At 46.6% G+C, this 21,058-nt stretch overlaps 1 long non-coding RNA gene across 3 annotated transcripts in view; it reads left to right on the top strand.

The window, feature by feature from the left end:
• The window catches only part of LOC138676844 (uncharacterized), a 288,868-nt gene that overhangs the window by 106,230 nt on the left and 161,580 nt on the right, over positions 1-21,058 (top strand). For 2 of the 3 annotated variants that reach the window (XR_011320831.1, XR_011320833.1), the window contains one exon: positions 7,104-8,375. The exons of the other annotated variant lie outside the window; for it this stretch is intronic. This is a non-coding gene — a long non-coding RNA (uncharacterized lncRNA). Of the gene's footprint in view, positions 1-7,103; positions 8,376-21,058 lie in introns of those variants that run through there. 3 annotated transcript variants of the gene reach the window in all.

Consider the following 21,058-nt stretch of genomic DNA (forward strand, 5'->3'; position numbering starts at 1 on the left):
TGCCAAAATGCCTGAAGTCCAGTGTCAAGTACCCACAGTCAGTGATGGTGTGGGGTGCCATGTCAGCTGCTGGTGTTGGTCCACTGTGTTTCATCAAGGGCAGCTTCCATCGGCTGAAATGCTTTATGGAGATGAAGATTTCATTTTTCAGCACGACCTGGCACCTGCTCACAGTGCCAAAACCACTGGTAAATGGTTTACTGACCATGGTATTACTGTGCTCAATTGGCCTGCCAACTCTCCTGACCTGAACCCCATAGAGAATCTGTGGGATATTGTGAAGAGAAAGTTGAGAGACGCAAGACCCAACACTCTGGATGAGCTTAAGGCCGCTATTGAAGCATCCTGGGCCTCCATAACATCTCAGCAGTGTCACAGGCTGATTGCCTCCATGCCACGCCGCATTGAAGCAGTCATTTCTGCCAAAGGATTCCCGACCAAGTATTGAGTGCATAACTGAACATTATTATTTGTTGGTTTTTTTGTTTGTTATATAAAAACACTTTTATTTGATTGGATGGGTGAAATATGCTAATTTATTGAGACAGGTTTTTTGAGTTATCAGGAGTTGTATGCCAAAATCATCAGTATTAATACAATAAAAGACCTGACAAATTTCAGTTGGTGGATAATGAATCTATAATATATGAAAGTTTAATTGTAATCATTATATTATGGTAAATAATGAAATTTAACACTATATGCTAATTTTTTGAGAAGGACCTGTATGTGGGGGGCTGCCTTTTCCTTTGGGGAATTTCTCTGAGGCAAGGTAGGCTTTATTTTCTATCTTTAGGGCTAGTTAGCTCTTAGGCTGTGAAGAGGCGTCTAGGTCGTGTTAGGTACGCTCCACGGCTATTTCTAGTTGTGTGATAGGATTAGGGGTTGCGGTCAGCAGAGTTCCCACTTCCCAGAGCTTGTCCTGTGTGAGTTTAACCATCAGGTCGTTCCGGGTGCTCTTAACCACCAGGTCCATAACAGCCCACGTAGTACATTGCACAGCCCACACAGTATAAAGCACAGCCCATGCAGTATATTGCACAGCCCACGCACTATATTGCACAGCCCACGCAGTATATTGCACAGCCCACGTAGTATATTGCACAGCCCACGCAGTATATAGCACAGCCCACGCAGAATATTGCACAGCCCTTGCAGTATATTGCACAGCCCATGCAGTACATTGCACAGCCCATGCAGTATATTGCACAGCCCGCGTAGTATATTGCCCAGCTCACGTAGTTTATTGCTCAGCCCGTGTAGTATATTGCCCAGCCTGCGTAGTATATTGCCCAGCCCGCGTAGTATATTTCCCAGCCCACGTAGTATATTGCTCAGCCCGTGTAGTATATTGCCCAGCCTGCGTAGTATATTGCCCAGCCCGCGTAGTATATTGCACAGCCCGCGTAGTATATTGCACAGCCCGCGTAGTATATTGCACAGCCCGCGTAGTACATTGCACAGCCCACGTAGTATATTGCACAGCCCGCGTAGTATATTGCACAGCCCACGTAGTATATTGCACAGCCCACGTAGTATATTGCACAGCCCGCGTAGTATATTGCACAGCCCGCGTAGTATATTGCCCAGCGTGCGTAGTATATTGCCCAGCCTGCGTAGTATATTGCCCAGCCCGCGTAGTATATTGCACAGCCCGCGTAGTATATTACACAGCCCGCGTAGTACATTGCACAGCCCGCGTAGTACATTGCATAGCCCACGTAGTATATTGCACAGCCCACGTAGTATATAGCAATGTTGGAATCATATCCCTGTTAAAAAAAAGAAATAAAATAAAAAATAGTTATATACTCACCTTCTGTTGGCCCCCGGATCCAGGAAGAGTTTACCGACGCTCCTCGCGCGCTCTGGTCTCAAGAGTGCATTGCGGTCTCGTGAGATGATGACGTAGCGGTCTCGCGAGAGGGATGCATCATCAGCTCGCGAGATCGCAATGCATGGAGCGGTGACTGGAGTGTCGCGAGGAGCGGGAAAGGCCTGTTGTGGATCCGAGGGGCCGACGGACGGTGAGTATATAACGATTTTTTATTTTTATTATTTTTAACATTAGATCTTTTTACTATTGAGGCTGCATAGGCAGCATCAATAGTAAAAACTTGGTCACACAGGGTTAATAGCAGCGTTAATGGAGTGCGTAACACCGCTGCATAACCGGTCCGTTAGCGCTGCCATTAACCCTGTGTGAGCGCTGACTGGAGGGGAGTATGGAGCGGGCACTGACTGCGGGGAGGAAGGAGCAGCCATGTTGCCGCCGGACTGTGCCTGTCGCTGATTGGTCATGGCAATGGTTGTGGGCATTTTGCCATGACCAATCAGCGACTTGGATTTCCATGACAGACAGAGGCTGCGACCAATGAATATCCGTGACAGACAGACAGAAAGACAGACAGGCGGAAGTGACACTTAGACAATTACATAGTAGATACTGAATATTACAAATGGCAGCCTTATATAGTGTGGAGGTACACACACCACCAATCACCAACAAGGTACTGCCCACCTGTGCTAATCACATACAATGCAAAAAACACATATAACACATGATTATACATAGATAATGAAATTATAGCACACATAGTACACACATAGAGCACACAAAATAATACAAATAATTAATGCTACCAATGGCACATAGTGTGGCATGTGCGTATATTAGGACCAAAATAACAGGGACAACTGTAAAACAGAAATCCTAATGTACCACAGAGCAACACCAACATCCGCCATAGTGATGGGTTACGTGCTGTGCTGTGCATTTTTTTTCTCAGTACGTCAACACTAGCTATACCTTTGAGGGACCTCATTCTGGAGCTTCTTGAGTTCACCCTCACACACAATTTTTTTGTGTTTAAGGGATCCTTATACCTACAGCTCCAGGGCACAGCGATGGGTGCGGCCATTGCGCCTGCCTATGCTAATTTGTTCCTGGGGCTGTGGGAGAGGGATCTCTTCCTGTCAGACAAACAGGAGTCGATAGACTGTGTCCTTTTATGGATGCGGTATATTGACGACATCTTCTTTGTCTGGCAGGGCACCGCCGTCGACCTTGCACAATTTGTAGCCTCCTTGAACAGTAACAATCTGAACATTCGTCTTACCCCGGTGTGGGATGTCGAGAAAATAGATTTTCTCGATGTAACTATCTATAAGGATGGATTTGGCCTTATTATTATTATTATTATTATTTATATAGCGCCATTGATTCCATGGTGCTGTACTTGAGAAGGGGTTACATACAAGTTACAAATATCACATACAGTAAACAAGCTAACAATGACGGACTGATACAGAGGGGCGAGGACCCTGCCCTTGCGGGCTTACATTCTACAGGATTATGGGGAAGGAGACAGTAGGTTGAGGGTTGCAGGAGCTCCGGTGTTGGTGAGGCGGTAGCTCCGGTGTTGGTGAGGTGGTAGCTCCGGTGTTGGTGAGGCGGTAGCTCCGGTGTTGGTGAGGCGGTAGCTCCGGTGTTGGTGAGGCAGCAGCGGTGTCAGTGCAGGCTGTAGGCTTTCCTGAAGAGATGAGTTTTCAGGTTCCGTCTGAAGGATCCGACTGTGGTTGATAGTGGGGGATATTCGGGAGAAGTCTTGGAGGCGATTGGATGAGGAGCGAATAAGTGTGGAGGAGAGAAGGAGGTCTTGGGAGGACCGGAGATCACGTGAGGGAAGATATCGAGAGATTAGTTCAGAGATATATGGAGGAGACAGGTTGTGGATGGCTTTGTAGGTCAGCATTAGCAATTTGAACTGGATACGCTGAGGGAATGGGAGCCAGTGAAGAGATTTGCAGAGGGGGGAAGCGGAGGAGTAGCGAGGAGAGAGATGGATTAGTCGGGCAGCAGAGTTAAGGATGGACTGGAGAGGTGCAAGGGTGTTAGCAGGGAGGCCACAGAAAAGGATGTTGCAGTAGTCAAGGCGGGAAATGATGATGGCGTGCACAAGCATTTTAGTAGATTGGGAGTTGAGGAAAGGACGGATCCTGGAGATATTTTTGAGCTGGAGGCGACAGGAGGTGGAAAGAGCTTGGATGTGTGGTTTGAAGGACAGGGCAGAGTCGAAGGTTACTCCGAGGCAGCGGACTTCGGGTACAGGGGAAAGCATGATGTCATTGACTGCGATAGATAGGTCAAGTAAGGAATATTTGTGGGATGGAGGAAAGATGATGAGTTCAGATTTGTCCACATTGAGTTTGAGGAAGCGAGAGGAGAAGAAGGAGGATATGGCTGATAGGCAGTCTGGGATTCTGGACAGCAGAGCGGTGACGTCTGGGCCAGAGAGGTAGATCTGAGTGTCGTCAGCATAGAGGTGGTACTGGAATCCATGGGACTTTATGAGTTGTCCCAAGCCAAGTGTATAGATTGAGAAGAGTAGGGGTCCTAGAACAGAGCCTTGGGGGACTCCAACAGAGAGAGAGTGGGATGAGGAGGTAGTATGGGAGTGGGAGACGCTGAATGTGCGGTTGGAAAGGTACGAGGCGATCCAGGATAGGGCGAGGTCTTTGATGCCAAAGGAGGAGAGCATCCGCAGTAGGAGGCAGTGGTCAACTGTGTCGAAAGCAGAGGACAGGTCTAGAAGGAGGAGTACAGAGTATTGTCCAGTAGCTTTGGCGGTAAGTAGGTCGTTAGTGATTTTGGTCAGGGCAGTCTCAGTTGAGTGATGGGGGCGGAAACCAGATTGTAGATTGTCGTACAACAAGTTAGATGAGAGGTGGGAGGAGAGTTCAGCATGGACGTGCTGCTCCAGAAGTTTGGAAGCAAATGGGAGCAGCGATATTGGGCGATAGCTGGACATAGCAGTTGGATCGAGGGTTGGCTTTTTAAGGATAGGCGTGATTGTGGCATGTTTGAACGCAGAGGGGAAGGTGCCAGAAGTTAGTGATAGGTTGAAGAGGTGGGTTAGGGATGGGATAAGTGTGGTGGTGAGGTTGGGGAGGAGGTGGGATGGGATGGGGTCGAGCGCACAGGTGGTGAGGTGGGATTTGGAGAGGAGACAATTAAGTCCCCCTTCAGTGATGTTGGATAGGGAGGTTATGGGGTTTGGGCATTGGTCTGGTATACAAAGGGGTTGTGGTGGTTGAACAATAAAGTCTTGCCTTGTCTGGTCGATCTTATTTTTAAAGTGTGTGGCAAAGTCCTCAGCAGAGATGAGGGAGGTTGGAGGGGGCAGTGGGGGGCGGAGGAGGGAGTTAAATGTTTTGAATAACTGTTTGGGGTTGTGGGATAGGGAAGATACGAGGGTTGTGAAGTAGGCCTGTTTAGCAGAGGCCTTATCCAGACAGACATCTACCTAAACAAACGGCTACTAACCCCTTAAGGTACCTTCACACATAACGATATCGTTAACGATATCGTTGCTTTTTGTGACGTAGCAACGATATCGTTAAGGAAATTGTTCTGTGTGACAGCGACCAACAATCAGGCCCCTGCTGGGAGATCGTTGGTCGCTGAGGAAAGTCCAGAACTTTATTTCGTCGCTGGACTTCCCGCTGACATCGCTGGTTCGGCGTGTGTGTGTCACTGATCCAGCGATGTCTTCACTGGTAACCAGGGTAAACATCGGGTTACTAAGCGCAGGGCCGCGCTTAGTAACCCGATGTTTACCCTGGTTACCAGCGTAAAAGTAAAAAAAACAAACACTACATATTTATCTACCGCTGTCTGTCCCCGGCGCTCTGCTTCTCTGCACTCCTCCTGCACTGACTGTGAGCGTCGATCAGCCGGAAAGCAGAGCGGTGACGTCACCGCTCTGCTTTCCGGCCGCTGTGCTCACAGTCAGTGCAGGAGGAGTGCAGAGAAGCAGAGCGCCAGGGACAGACAGCGGTAGGTAAGTATGTAGTGTTTGTTTTTTTTACTTTTACGCTGGTAACCAGGGTAAACATCGGGTTACTAAGCGCGGCCCTGCGCTTAGTAACCCGATGTTTACCCTGGTTACCCGGGGACCTCGGGATCGTTGGTCGCTGGAGAGCTGTCTGTGTGACGGCTCTCCAGCGACCAAACAGTGACGCTGCAGCGATCGACATCGTTGTCGGTATCGCTGCAGCGTCGCTGAGTGTGAAGGTACCTTTACTACATGCGTCATACTGCCATCCGCGCCATATGGTTCAGGCAATACCAATTGGTCAATTCCTCCGCCTTCGCTGGATTTGTTCCAGTGATTCTGATTTTGAGGTTCGGGCGGAGGAGTTGAAACAACGTTTCCTGTCCAGAGGTTATAGTGGTCGCAGTATTAAGAAGGCATACCACCGTGCCAAGTATGCTAATCGCAATAATCTACTCTATGGCAGAGCTCCTAATAAATCTAATAACAATAATGGGGTAAGACTTATTACCACGTACAATCTCCAACATGAGAGATTGCGTATGGCGGTTAAAAATGCTTGGCCTATTTTGAAGGCAGATCCCATTCTGGTTAAATTTCTCCCTGATAACCCAGCAATTACTTTTAGACGAGCAAGAAATCTCCGGGATAAATTGACAAGGAGCCACTATGTTGGGCAGGTGTTGCCTACATTCCTGGATGCGGCGAGGTTGGGGGGTGGATGCGTTCCGTGTGGTAGGTGTGTCGCTTGCCCCAATGTTGAAAAATGTGTCTCCTTTTCTAACTCGGATGGCACTAAACATTTTACTATCAGACAACGAATTACTTGTGTTTCCCGGTACGTGATCTACTATGCCACCTGTCCGTGTGGCCTGATTTATGTTGGGTTGACCACACGGCAACTCAAAGTCCGTATCCAGGAACACGTACTGGGTATTATCGCGGCAGCCTCCTGTGCGGACGCATCCACCCTCAAAACCATTCTGCGGCATTTCCGGGATTTTTATAACTGTAATGAGAAATTATTAAGAGTAAGAGGCATTGATTTGCTTCAAATCAACATAAGAGGAGGAAATCTCTCAAAACGCCTCGCGCAGCTTGAGTCCAATTGGATTTGGACATTAGGTACAATCCACCCACAAGGATTAAATGAGCATATTTCATTTGCTCCTTTTCTGTGATCCTATGCACCCTCCACCATTAATGAGTTGACTGATTGTATATGCCTTGTTTTTACTTATGTTTTATTCCATTTTTTTGCTTTAGGTAGGTGTTCTGTATGCCCTGTTGATCTTTGAACACTGGGGATGTCTGGAACGCTATATGGATATGTCATTTAGTTTCGCTGAATATCTACTTTCGTCGACTCTACTATCAATGCCCTTCTCCATATAGGAACATCGTTAATACTATATATATTATTTTATGTATATTGATGTATACGAGTTTTTGGTATAAGTTGCTTTGCATATTATGTTTGTTTTGGGATGGGTGTGTTCTTCTTTTGGCATTATATTTGATTTATATTATGTATATTTTTCTTTGTTTGTATATGTATATTTCTTATGCCCATCTGTTTTTTTGGCTATGTAGCGTCTGTCTTTTATTAATGAACTGTTTGATTTTGTGCTCCTGTATGGCTAATGGGCCCTTGTATGTGCGCCATTTGTGTTCAGTGGCTTCTGTAGCGGCTATAGTGTATGCACAGTTTACCACATTGAACTAGTATTGGGTTATGGGCCCTTGTATGTGCGGTATTTATGTGTAGTGGCTACAGTAGCGGCTACAATATTTAATGAACAAAAGTCCCACATTGTCTTAGCGATTAGTTGTGCTATGTTAATATATATGCGTCCAGTGCCTTCTTTTATGCCCTTATTGTGTATGGCGTCCATGATCTGTCTCTGCGCAGGCGCCTCTCTGCGGGCTGTCCTCCCTGACGTCTGTGGTCATGTGGTGCCAGATCACGCGGGCCCGCATGTTTCCGGTTCCGGATGGCAGCGGCATCTTGGTTGGCGGCGTCCGCGCATGGTGCGCCATGCGCTGTTGATTAGATCTGGCGCTATGGTATATAAAACCACTGTGGACACTTACCCTTCACACCCCCTGAGGAAGGAGCCGTGGTTGCGCTCCGAAACGCGCGTCGGGGTGGGCTCTGGATCCCCCACTGCTGGCACACACCAGGTAAATATCCGGGTAATATATGTGGCTACTTCTACATGTGTTTGTGGATACATGACCGGCTATGGATGATTGAGCGAGAATGTTTCTTTGCATTGGCAGTATACTCTCTGTATAAGTCCATTGCTGACCCTTGTAGGTCGCTATTACTAGATACCAATACTTTAGGCCCATATTCCCATTCACATTATGTGCTATAGACTTCCATATTCTTATGTGTTGATGCAGTGGGGGGTACCATGTAGCCCTATGTGTATGATGGTGTTGTAATACAGTTGGTCTTACCAGCCCCATTTTACCTTATGTACTTGTTCTTTTGCTATGTTTTTTATATATATTTAATAAAGGTTGATATTTTATGGGACATAGTGACTGTGATTGCTCTGTGGTACATTATGATTATACATAGTAGCCTTATTTATAGAGATATCATAGTCATTTGAAAAAATAATCACTCAATTAATCAAGGATAGCATTATACACTGTAGTCCCATCATAAATTATTGTCCAATCAGCTATGTGCATCGCTGTGGTCATGGATACCATAGACAAATCCACCCACACAACTCATACTATGATATAGAGTCACTTAGTCAATCCAATAGGAGTAGTCACTGATAAGTGCGCCAGAATTAGGTCACCTGTAAGCCAATCCAAAGCATTCATACAGATAAAGGGGTCTCACCTCAGCGCCAAGTACCGGCTGACATCCGGCATCACCGCTTCATGTCACCAGAGTATGACCACCTGACTGTCATGTGACTGGACTCCCCGGACCCCACAATGCGCACGCATGCCCAGCATGTCAGCCTAGATTGTTATAAACAGTGATCAGAAAATTAGCAAAAAATTACAAACACATTCCTTACCATGATAACTAAACGGGTTGTCCACTACTTGGACAACCCCTTATCAATCACTATGTTTCCCCCATATAAAAAAAGGTACCTATACACACTCCTGAAGCTAGCACCATTCCAGCGGTGTCGGCTGTGGTTCTCCTGGGGCTTGCATGACATTGTTATGTAATGTGATCCCTAATGCCAATCAGCAGCCTCTTTAATGTCCTTTCCATCAGACAATTCAGACATTTGGAGGTGCAAGAGCAGCCGCAGCTTTGCTTTCCTACCGACGTCTGAATTGTCCAAATGTGGGGACAGTGAAGCGGCAGCTAAATGGTCGCAAGGATTGCATGACATAATAATGTCACATAAGCTATGGAAGAGCCAGTGCCGACACTCCTGGAATGGTGCCGACACTAAAGGTGAGTATAGGTATTATTCTTTTATTAGGGGGAACATTGAGATTGAGAAGGGGTTGTCCAAGTAGTGGATGACTTCTTTAACTTATTCACAAAAAATAATTTCCGCTGAATTTCACCCATGACACAAAATGACCTGCTTACTTAATTTCAGTAATTAACTTGTTAGCTCAGGAAAAAGTATTAACTAGGAAACGGTAGCTGATATCACTCTGTCATACTGACTGAATTATAAAAGCATAGTTGTTGCTTTAAAAGAGGGCTGTTGCTTGAAATCATTGCCTTAATAATAAATAATAATAATCTTTATTTTTATATAGCGCTAACATATTCCGCAGCGCTTTACAGTTTGCACACATTATCATCGCTGTCCCCAATGGGGCTCACAATCTAAATTCCCTATCAGTATGTCTTTGGAATGTGGGAGGAAACTGGAGAACCCGGAGGAAACCCACGCAAACACGGAGAGAACATACAAACTCTTTGCAGATGTTGTCCTGAGTGGGATTAGAGCCTTCTTCTGTTAACCATGGTTATCACCAAGAAAACGTACAGTCATCGTTGCTTTGCATCAAAAGAGCTTTACAGGCAAGGACATTGCTGCTGGTAAGATTACTCTTAAATCAGCGATTTATCAGATCAGATCAAGAGCTTCAAAGAGATGCTCAATTGCTGGGAAGAAGGCTTCAGGACCCCCAAGAAAGTCAGGCAAGTGTGAGGATTGTCTCCTAAAGAGGATATATCTACAGGATCATCTCTACACTGGCACAGAGCTTGCTCAGAAATAGCAACAGAAATGTATATCAGTGCATCTTCACACACAGTGATGCAAAGGTTTTTGGAGGCTGACATGTGGTGTCAAGAAGGGCAGCAAAGAAGTCACTTCTCTCCATGAAAAACATTAAGGATAGGCTGATATTTTGTAGGAAATAGAGGGATTGAACAGCAGAGAATTTATTATTATCATTATTATTATTATTATTATTAGAGAATTATTTTCTCTAATGAAACCCCCTTCTGACTGTTTGGGAAATCTGAAAGTATGATTGATTAGAGAACAAAGGGGAAGCACAACTTGGAGCCCTGTGTCATGCCAACAGTAAAGCATCATGAGACGATTCATGTAAGGGGTTACTTTTCATCCAAGGAATTGGGCTCACTCACAATTTTGCCATGAATAAAGAATGTATCTAAACATCCTCTAAGAGCAACTTCTCCCAATGATCCAGGAGCAATTTGTTGATAAATAATGCTTTTTTCCGGCATGATGGAGACCATGTTACAAGGCAAATGTGATATCTAAGCGGCTTGGTGAACAAAACATTGACATTTTTGATTGATGGCCAGGATCCTTTTGAGAACCTATAGTTAATTCTTAAAAAGAGAGTGGACAAAAGGGAATACAGAAATTCTGCTAAATTCCAAACACTGATTAGACAAGAATGTGTTGTCAATTGTCATCATTCAGGATTTGGCCCACAAACTGATATCATGGATGCTAGGGCCGCAAATTTAGAAAGCTAAGGTCCAAAAGGAATTTATGGCCTGAGTGTTGTCTTTATCAATTGACTAAGTATCCAAAGCAAAAACTGATTGGAATATCCATATTGTCTACATATTTAGTAACATAGTAACATAGTAACATAGTTAGTAAGGCGGAAAAAAGACATTTGTCCATCCCGTTCAGCCTATATTCCATCATAATAAATACCCAGATCTACGTCCTTCTACAGAACCTAATAATTGTATGATATTTGTATGGATTTCATCCAATCTTCTCATACATAACAAAATCAGGCATTCATGTCACCTGAATTTTAGAAGAATTTTAATAAGGTGTCCATATGTACAATTTTGAACACCCTTGGCCAAAATTACTGTTATTGTGAACAGTTAAGCAAGTTGAAGATTAAATTATCTCTAAAAAGCCTAAAGTTAAAGGTGAAACATTTCCTTTGCCTTTTAGGCAAAACAAATATATTTTCATCTTTTTACATTTTAAAAATTACAAAAAGGAAAATGGGCCCATGCAAAATGTTTGGGCACCGTGCATGACTAGTACCTAATAATAAGCCAGAAAACACGAAAAACTATGGGACATCATATTAATATAAAGTGTAATACATATAAGCGTAACCCATAGTATATTGCAGGACGTACACGGACACACTGAAGTCCATAAAGAAAGCACCACGAGTATAAATCAGTGTACAAATGTCCAAAGACTGACACCAAAATCAGTGCAAAAGTTTATTAATCATACAAAAAAGACCTATAGACAGCACACATAGTAAAAGAGTAACGGACATTCCCACAGACAGAACCGGCGGAGAAGGAGCATGTGAACCGCCCCTGAGAGACAACAAATGATCATAAAGAGTAGTAAACAGTACCCATATTGCACAGTGGCCATGTCTCTGGTAACATACCTAGTAATATGGCAGGTTCACACGCGTATTCCCGCCCTAGGGCAGGAGAGAAACCTGCTGCTAGCAAATGGCGGCGCTATATGGCGGTATAAGTGAACTCTGTTACTTCACAGAATCCCAAGGATATGAAAACGCTGTACCCTGTTAAGCTCACAGAGTATCACAGCTATCTAGCTACCTAGAACACGAACAACTCCTCTCCGGTGGAGCCGGAATTCTAGTGGCTATACGCCAGCGCTGAATCCATGCACACAATACTCCTCACCAGAGGTGCCGGTATTCTAGGGGCTTATTTCAGCCAACCCTGACCACATACATACATGACCACAAGATAGCAAAGCCCATAACATAGGTTGATACTAGCGCATGGCCGTGCGGCCATGCGAACCTTAAATAGCTGCAGCAGACAAGGACCTTCCTAGTGGTCCAATAAGAGCTGCTACAGGACCTGAGCGTGTGACCCTCGACCACCAATGAGAGGTCCTCCCGTGGGCATGCTCAGTGTGTGCAAAGCAGGACTTGGTCCCAGAAAAGCCTGCTCGCCGCTGACCAGTGCTGGTTACAAAAGTAGAGCCTGGAAAGGCAGCAGTAACCTTTTGCACAGTATCAGGCTGAGCGAGACGCTGGGACCAACGTCTCTGCTGAGCAAGCTTCACTGCGGCTGATGTAGAATGGGAGGCCACAGCAGACATGGTTCGAGATTCCCCCGTGCAGCGAACTCGACACCTAACACATGGCTGCTGTTTTTGGCCACAAGATTATAGGAGGCTGGGTTTTCATAAAGCTGGGATGTTTGCATCTCCTGGTCTTTCCTAATGATGATAGTAAACAAGCCATAACCCAACAGGCTAATAAAGGTCTGAAACCCTCGTCAAAGATATCTGAGCACACAAATCTGTAGGAGTGTCCAAACTTTTGCATCTTTTAATTTTCAACCTCTTTTAACTTTTCACAAAAACAGTAATTTTGACTAGGGGTGCCCAAACCTTTACATGCCACTGTATGTAATAGGAAATGTAGATTGCTATTCCAATTGTAGACAGTGACATATAAACATACCTCCCAACTTGGAAAGACAAGAAAGAAGGACACATATTTAAGAGTACCAGTGCTTTTTTTTAGAGCTAAGCCAGCCTGCTGAACCCATCCAGTCCTTTCTGTTTATCCACACACAAACAGTGCCTCTAGTGAAGCTCTAAAGTGTTCCTCCGCAGTTTGATTCACTTTTTATCTTTCTTTGCAGTATGATGCCCCAAGAAAGCCTTCAAAACACAATGATGTTCCCACAATACCACTCCCCCAAACACATTATAATGCCCCAAAATACTTTTGTTATACACTGTGACAATATAATACTGCTCCCCCCACAGAATATAATGCCACACCCCTGCCACTCACATTCTGTATTACTCCCCTCAATGCCTCTTTACTAGAGTTGAGCGACCTTGACCTTTTTAGAGTCGAGCCGGGTTTTGCGAAACCCGACTATGTCCAAAGTCGGGTCGAGTGAAATCGGCCGATTATGACGTAAAGTCGGGATCGACCGAAACACGAAACCCAATGCAAGTCAATGGGGCAGCATAGTCGGCAGTGAGTGGGGGCCAGGAAAACACCTAGAGTGCCCATTTTAATGTCAAAACCATCCATTCTTCTTAATGAAGCTTGTCAAGCGTAATTTACCTTATAATAATTGGAAGGCATTTGAAATTGGGGGTCATTTGGCTAAAGTTGTGGGGGGTAGGGCTGGTTCAAGTAATTAGTGGGCCCAGGAAATCTGGACCACGTCACGGCAGTGGAGCAGGGAGAGGTAAGTATTTCAACTTTGCAAGTGCTGTGAACCTGAGCAAGCAGGGGGGGCCCACTCGTTGGCATTGGCACTGGCACAGGGCCCCTCAAAGTACAGCGGTGTGTTTGCACGGCGGGGGCGCCTCCCACCGGCAGCAACACTTTTGCGTACTATGAGAGGCCCTGTGCCAGTGACGTCGCCAACTAGTATTCCTCCCCCCACCTGATGAAGGAACCTGCACTTTCATCTGCACCTTCCTCTTTGTCCCCGTGTAAGGTGGTATGGTATGCGGGAAGAGCAACCTGACTTTCAGCAGGGTCACAATGTTGTTGTGTAGCGTGCACGGGGAATGTTGCGTTATGGGTCAATGTACCAGCAGACTCATCTATCACTGGCTGGGCAATGGGCACGATGAAGTGGAAACACAGATATAGGCCCAAAGAAGAAAGTGGGCTAAATGCAGTTCAAAATTGGTAACACAGGAATAACCAGGGGGCATTGCAGTGGAGGACAACTGGAATGAGAGGCTGACACAGAGAGTAGGGCCAAATCAGTAAGTAGTCGAAATGCAGTTCAAAATTGGCAACCGTAGTAAACAGGCGGCACAGCTTTGTTCAGTGGAGGAGAACAGCAAGGAGTGGCAGACACCGATAGTAGGCCCCAAACCAACTAGTACGCCAAATGCAGTTGTTCCATTTAACCACAATTTAATGAGAGCCTGAAGATAGAAGCTCAGGAAAGGCAACCTGGGGAACACCTTGGAGTGTAACACACCATCTCTCTCCACCCCATACCCATTTTGTATGGCCTAATGCAGTGTACTTTTCTACAACTACTAAACGAGAGTCGGAAGACCGAAGCAATGGCAAGGAAACCTGGGGAACACCTTAGAGTGTAACACACCCTCTCTCTACACCCCATACCCAATTTGAAGGTCTAATGCAGTGTAGTTTCCAAGAACTACTAAACGAGAGCCGGAAGATCGAAGCTCAGGAAAGGCAACCTGGGGAACACCTTGGAGTGTAACACACCCTCTCGCTACACCCCATACCCAATTTGAAGGCCTAATGCAGCGTAGTTTCCAACAACTACTAAACGAGAGCCGGAAGATCGAAGCTCAGGAAAGGCAACCTGGGGAACACCTTGGAGTGTAACAAACCCTCTCTCTACACCCCATACCCAATTTGTAGGCCTAATGCAGCGTAGTTTCCGACAACTACTAAACGAGAGCATGAAGATCGAAGCTCAGGAAAGGCAACCTGGGGAACACCTTGGAGTGTAACACACCCTCTCTCTACACCCCATACCCAATTTGTAGGCCTAATGCAGCGTAGTTTCCGACAACTACTAAACGAGAGCCGGAATATCGAAGCTCAGGAAAGGCAACCTGGGGAACACCTTGGAGTGTAACACACCCTCTCTCTACACCCCATACCCAATTTGAAGGCCTAATGCAGTGTAGTTTCCAAGAACTACTAAACGAGAGCCGGAAGATCGAAGCTCAGGAAAGGCAACCTGGGGAACACCTTGGAGTGGAACACACCATCTCTCTACACCCCATACCCAATTTGAAGGCCTAATGCAGCGTAGTTTCCAACAACTACTAAACGAGAGCCGGTAGATCGAAGCTCAGGAAAGGCAACCTGGGGAACACCTTGGAGTGTAACACAACGTCTCTCTACACCACGGAAGGGATGATTCTTAGGAAGGAAGGCTGTTGGAAATAAGCATTGCGCGTCCGAGGGTGATTAGATTCTTATTAGGTATATACTCACCCTCGGACGCGCCCTGCTTCTTTATTTGGAATGAATGTTTATTTGCAATGTGGTGTTGACTTTCTCTATTATTTTGGTAATTAATGATTTTATTATTTTCATTATTTTGCATCTTCTCGGCAATAATATAAAGAAGACGCGACAGGACAACACTCGGTGGATGCCATATGTGTGTTTTCAATTTAAAAAAACTTTCAGTTAACTACTTGCAGGAGAAAGTAATTGTAGCTGGTGGCCATTTTTAGTACTGTACCAGATTTTAGTTGTGTGTTTGTTTTTAATGTTAAAATGTCTGCATTTGATATCTCACCAGTATTTTCTTTTTTATAAGCAAAATACTTATTTTTATATTTTCTGATGTTGGTTCCAGGGGTACACGGCCAGCAGTGCCCTGGTCAGTGTAGTAGTAGTTGAAAGAATGGACCGCAGACAGGCATCGAAGGCCTAAAATAAAAAAATTGGGCTGGCTGTAGGCAATTTTAAATTGGTTCCAGGGGTACACGGACAGCAGTGGTGTGGTCAGTGGAGGCCTAGTGGAAGGAGTGACCGCAGACAGGCATCGAAGGCCTAAAATAATAACACATGGCTGTAGGCAATTTTAAATTGGTTCCAGGGGTACACGGACAGCAGTGGTGTGGTCAGTGGAGGCCTAGTGGAAGGAGTGACCGCAGACAGGCATCGAAGGCCTAAAATAATAACACATGGCTGTAGGCAATTTTAAATTGGTTCCAGGGGTAGACGGGCAGCAGTGACCTGGTCAGTGTAGTAGTAGTTGAAAGAATGGACCGCAGACAGGCATCGAAGGCCTAAAATAAAAAAATTGGGCTGGCTGTAGGCAATTTTAAATTGGTTCCAGGGGTACACGGGCAGCAGTGACCTGGTCAGTGTAGTAGTAGTTGAAAGAATGGACCGCAGACAGGCATCGAAGGCCTAAAATAAAAAAATTGGGCTGGCTGTAGGCAATTTTAAGTTGGTTCCAGGGGTACACGGGCAGCAGTGGTCTGGTCAGTGGAAGTCTAGTGGAAGGAGTGACCGCAGACAGGCTTCCAAGGCCTAACATAACAAACTTGGGCTGGCTGTAGGCACTTTTAAATTGGTTCCAGGGGTACACGGGCAGCAGTGACCTGGTCAGTGTAGTTGTAGTTGAAAGAATGGACCGCAGACAGGCATCGAAGGCCTAAAATAAAAAAATTGGGCTGGCTGTAGGCAATTTTAAATTGGTTCCAGGGGTACACGGGCAGCAGTGGTGTGGTCAGTGGAGGCCTAGTGGAAGGAGTGACCGCAGACAGGCATCGAAGGCCTAAAATAATAACACATGGCTGTAGGCAATTTTAAATTGGTTCCAGGGGTACACGGGCAGCAGTGACCTGGTCAGTGTAGTAGTAGTTGAAAGAATGGACCGCAGACAGGCATCGAAGGCCTAAAATAAAAAAATTGGGCTGGCTGTAGGCAATTTTAAATTGGTTCCAGGGGTACACGGGCAGCAGTGACCTGGTCAGTGTAGTAGTAGTTGAAAGAATGGACCGCAGACAGGCATCGAAGGCCTAAAATAAAAAAATTGGGCTGGCTGTAGGCAATTTTAAATTGGTTCCAGGGGTACACGGGCAGCAGTGACCTGGTCAGTGTAGTAGTAGTTGAAAGAATGGACCGCAGACAGGCATCGAAGGCCTAAAATAAAAAAATTGGGCTGGCTGTAGGCAATTTTAAATTGGTTCCAGGGGTACACGGGCAGCAGTGACCTGGTCAGTGTAGTAGTAGTTGAAAGAATGGACCGCAGACAGGCATCGAAGGCCTAAAATAAAAAAATTGGGCTGGCTGTAGGCAATTTTAAATTGGTTCCAGGGGTACACGGGCAGCAGTGGTCTGGTCAGTGGAAGTCTAGTGGAAGGAGTGACCGCAGACAGGCTTCCAAGGCCTAACATAACAAACTTGGGCTGGCTGTAGGCACTTTTAAATTGGTTCCAGGGGTACACGGGCAGCAGTGACCTGGTCAGTGTAGTTGTAGTTGAAAGAATGGACCGCAGACAGGCATCGAAGGCCTAAAATAAAAAAATTGGGCTGGCTGTAGGCAATTTTAAATTGGTTCCAGGGGTACACGGGCAGCAGTGGTGTGGTCAGTGGAGGCCTAGTGGAAGGAGTGACCGCAGACAGGCATCGAAGGCCTAAAATAATAACACATGGCTGTAGGCAATTTTAAATTGGTTCCAGGGGTACACGGGCAGCAGTGACCTGGTCAGTGTAGTAGTAGTTGAAAGAATGGACCGCAGACAGGCTTCGAAGGCCTAACATAACAAACTTGGGCTGGCTGTAGGCACTTTTAAATTGGTTCCAGGGGTACACGGGCAGCAGTGGTCTGGTCAGTGGAAGTCTAGTGGAAGGAGTGACCGCAGACAGGCTTCCAAGGCCTAACATAACAAACTTGGGCTGGCTGTAGGCACTTTTAAATTGGTTCCAGGGGTACACGGGCAGCAGTGGTCTGGTCAGTGGAAGTCTAGTGGAAGGAGTGACCGCAGACAGGCTTCCAAGGCCTAACATAACAAACTTGGGCTGGCTGTAGGCACTTTTAAATTGGTTCCAGGGGTACACGGGCAGCAGTGGTCTGGTCAGTGGAAGTCTAGTGGAAGGAGTGACCGCAGACAGGCTTCGAAGGCCTAACATAACAAAATTGGGCTGGCTGTAGGCACTTTAAATTGGTTCCAGGGGTACATGGGCAGCAGTGTATGGTCAGTGGAAGTCTAGTGGAAGGAGTGACGGCAGACAGTCTTCGAAGGCCTAACATAACAAAATTGGGCTGACTGTAGGCACTTTTAAATTGGTTCCAGGGTAACACGGCCAGCAGTGGCCTGGTCAGTGTAGTAGTTGTAGAAAGAAGGGACCGCAGACAGGCTTCGAAGGCCTAACATAACAAAAATGTCAAAACAATGGTATTGTCAGTGCCAGGCATTGAAGGATGTCAGCGCCTAGACTACACATTGGTGAAGCTGTGAGAGATAATTTTGCTAGTGGTAGAGCACTGTTTGAGCTGGGGGGGGGAACTGTCTTGTGGCCGGCGTTACAGGCACAGGGCCCCTCATATTACAACGGTGTGTCTGACGTTGGGTGCGCACCACCACCGCCAGAGACACTTTATTGTACTATGAGGGACCCAGTGGCAGTGCCGTCGACCAAAAGCTGCCACACCCACCTCTTCAGACAAACAGCACTCTCAAGGGTCCAAGCGCAAAGTGGCGATAGCACGGCCCCGTGTGGGGAGTTTGGCCATTTCGTGAGGTGGAAACATGTCGTATGCTGGACAATCAGGTGAAGAAAATTACGAGATTGGAAAAGTCATTCAGAATAGTCCACAGGCAAGACCTTTTCATAGGAAAGCTAGGTGTCAGCCGGGCAGGGTGGGGCAAAAGATTTTGAAATCCAGTTGTGGTTCATTTTAATGAAGGTTAGATCATCTACATTTTGGGTAGCCAGACGAGTCCTTTTTTCTGTTAGTATTGAACCTGCAGCACTGAATACTCTTTCTGATAGGACACTAGCTGCCGGGCAAGCAAGCTCCTGCAATGCATATTCTGCCAATTCTGGCCAGGTGTCTAATTTGGATGCCCAGTAATCAAATGGGAATGACGGTTGAGGGAGAACGTCGATAAGGGATGAAAAATAGTTTGTAACCATACTGGACAAATGTTGTCTCCTGTCACTTTGAATTGATGCTGCAGTACCTGTCCTGTCTGCGGTCATAGAAAAATCACTCCACAACCTGGTCAGAAAACCCCTCTGGCCAACGCCACTTCTGATTTCTGCCCCTCTAACACCTCTGGTCTGCTGGCCCCTGGAGCTCGTGTGAGAACGATCACGGGCGCTGTGTGCAGGGAATGCCAGAAGCAAACGGTCAACAAGAGTTGATTGTTTTGTTGCTAATATTAGTTCCAAGTTCTCATGTGGCATAATATTTTGCAATTTGCCTTTATAGCGAGGATCAAGGAGGCAGGCCAACCAGTAATCGTCATCGTTCATCATTTTTGTAATGCGTGTGTCCCTTTTGAGGATACGCAAGGCATAATCCGCCATGTGGGCCAAAGTTCCCGTTGTCAAATCTGCGGTTGTGCTTGGTTGAGGGGCAGTTGCAGGCAAATCTACGTCACTTGTGTCCCTCAAAAAACCAGAACCCGGCCTTGCCACGCCACCAATTTCCCGTGCCCCCGGGAAAGCTTCCTCATTAAAAATATACTCATCCCCATCATCCTCCTCATCCTCCACCTCCTCTTCGCCCGGTACCTCGTCATGTACACTGCCCTGACCAGACAATCGCTGACTGTCATCAAGGCTTTCCTCTTCCTCTGGTGCAGACGCCTGATCCTTTATGTGCGTCAAACTTTGCATCAGCAGACGCATTAGGGGGATGCTCATGCTTATTATGGCGTTGTCTGCACTAACCAGCCGTGTGCATTCCTCAAAACACTGAAGGACTTGACACATGTCTTGAATCTTCGACCACTGCACACCTGACAACTCCATGTCTGCCATCCTACTGCCTGCCCGTGTATGTGTATCCTCCCACAAAAACATAACAGCCCGCCTCTGTTCGCACAGTCTCTGAAGCATGTGCAGTGTTGAGTTCCACCTTGTTGCAACGTCTATGATTAGGCGATGCTGGGGAAGGTTCAAAGAACGCTGATAGGTCTGCATACGGCTGGAGTGTACAGGCGAACGGCGGATATGTGCGCAAAGTCCACGCACTTTGAGGAGCAGGTCGGATAACCCCGGATAACTTTTCAGGAAGCACTGCACCACCAGGTTTAAGGTGTGAGCCAGGCAAGGAATGTGTTTCAGTTGGGAAAGGGAGATGGCAGCCATGAAATTCCTTCCGTTATCACTCACTACCTTGCCTGCCTCAAGATCTACAGTGCCCAGCCACGACTGCGTTTCTTGCTGCAAGAACTCGGACAGAACTTCCGCGGTGTGTCTATTGTCGCCCAAACACTTCATAGCCAATACAGCCTGCTGACGTATGCCAGTAGCTGCCCCATAATGGGAGACCTGGTGTGCAACAGTGGCAGGTGCGGATGGAGTGTTTGTGCGACTGCGGTCTGTGGACGAGCTCTTGCTTCTGCAGGAGGACGAGGAGGAGGAGGAGGAGGAGGAGGGGGTGCGAACGGCTACAGACAACTGTTTACTAGACCGTGGGCTAGGCAGAACTGTCCCAAACTTGCTGTCCCCTGTGGACCCTGAATCCACCACATTTACCCAGTGTGCCGTGATGGACACGTAACGTCCCTGGCCATGCCTACTGGTCCATGCATCTGTTGTCAGGTGCACCTTTGTGCTCACAGATTGCCTGAGTGCATGGACGATGCGCTCTTTAACATGCTGGTGGAGGGCTGGGATGGCTTTTCTGGAAAAAAAGTGTCGACTGGGTAGCTCGTAGCGTGGTACAGCGTAGTCCATCAGGTCTTTGAAAGCTTCGCTTTCAACTAACCGGTAGGGCATCATCTCTAACGAGATTAGTCTAGCTATGTGGGCGTTCAAACCCTGTGTACGCGGATGCGAGGCTAAGTATTTCCTTTTTCTAACCATAGTCTCATGTAGGGTGAGCTGGACTGGAGAGCTGGAGATCGTGGAACTAGCGGGGGTGCCGGTGGACATGGCAGACTGAGAGACGGTGGGAGATGGTATTGTTGCCGCCGGTGCCCTAGATGCAGTGTTTCCTACTACGAAACTGGTGATTCCCTGACCCTGACTGCTTTGGCCTGGCAAAGATACCTGCACAGATACAGCAGGTGGTGCGCTAAATGGTG

This window comes from Ranitomeya imitator, chromosome 4 (genome assembly GCF_032444005.1).
Source record: "Ranitomeya imitator isolate aRanImi1 chromosome 4, aRanImi1.pri, whole genome shotgun sequence".
Taxonomy (NCBI): Eukaryota; Metazoa; Chordata; class Amphibia; order Anura; family Dendrobatidae; genus Ranitomeya; species Ranitomeya imitator.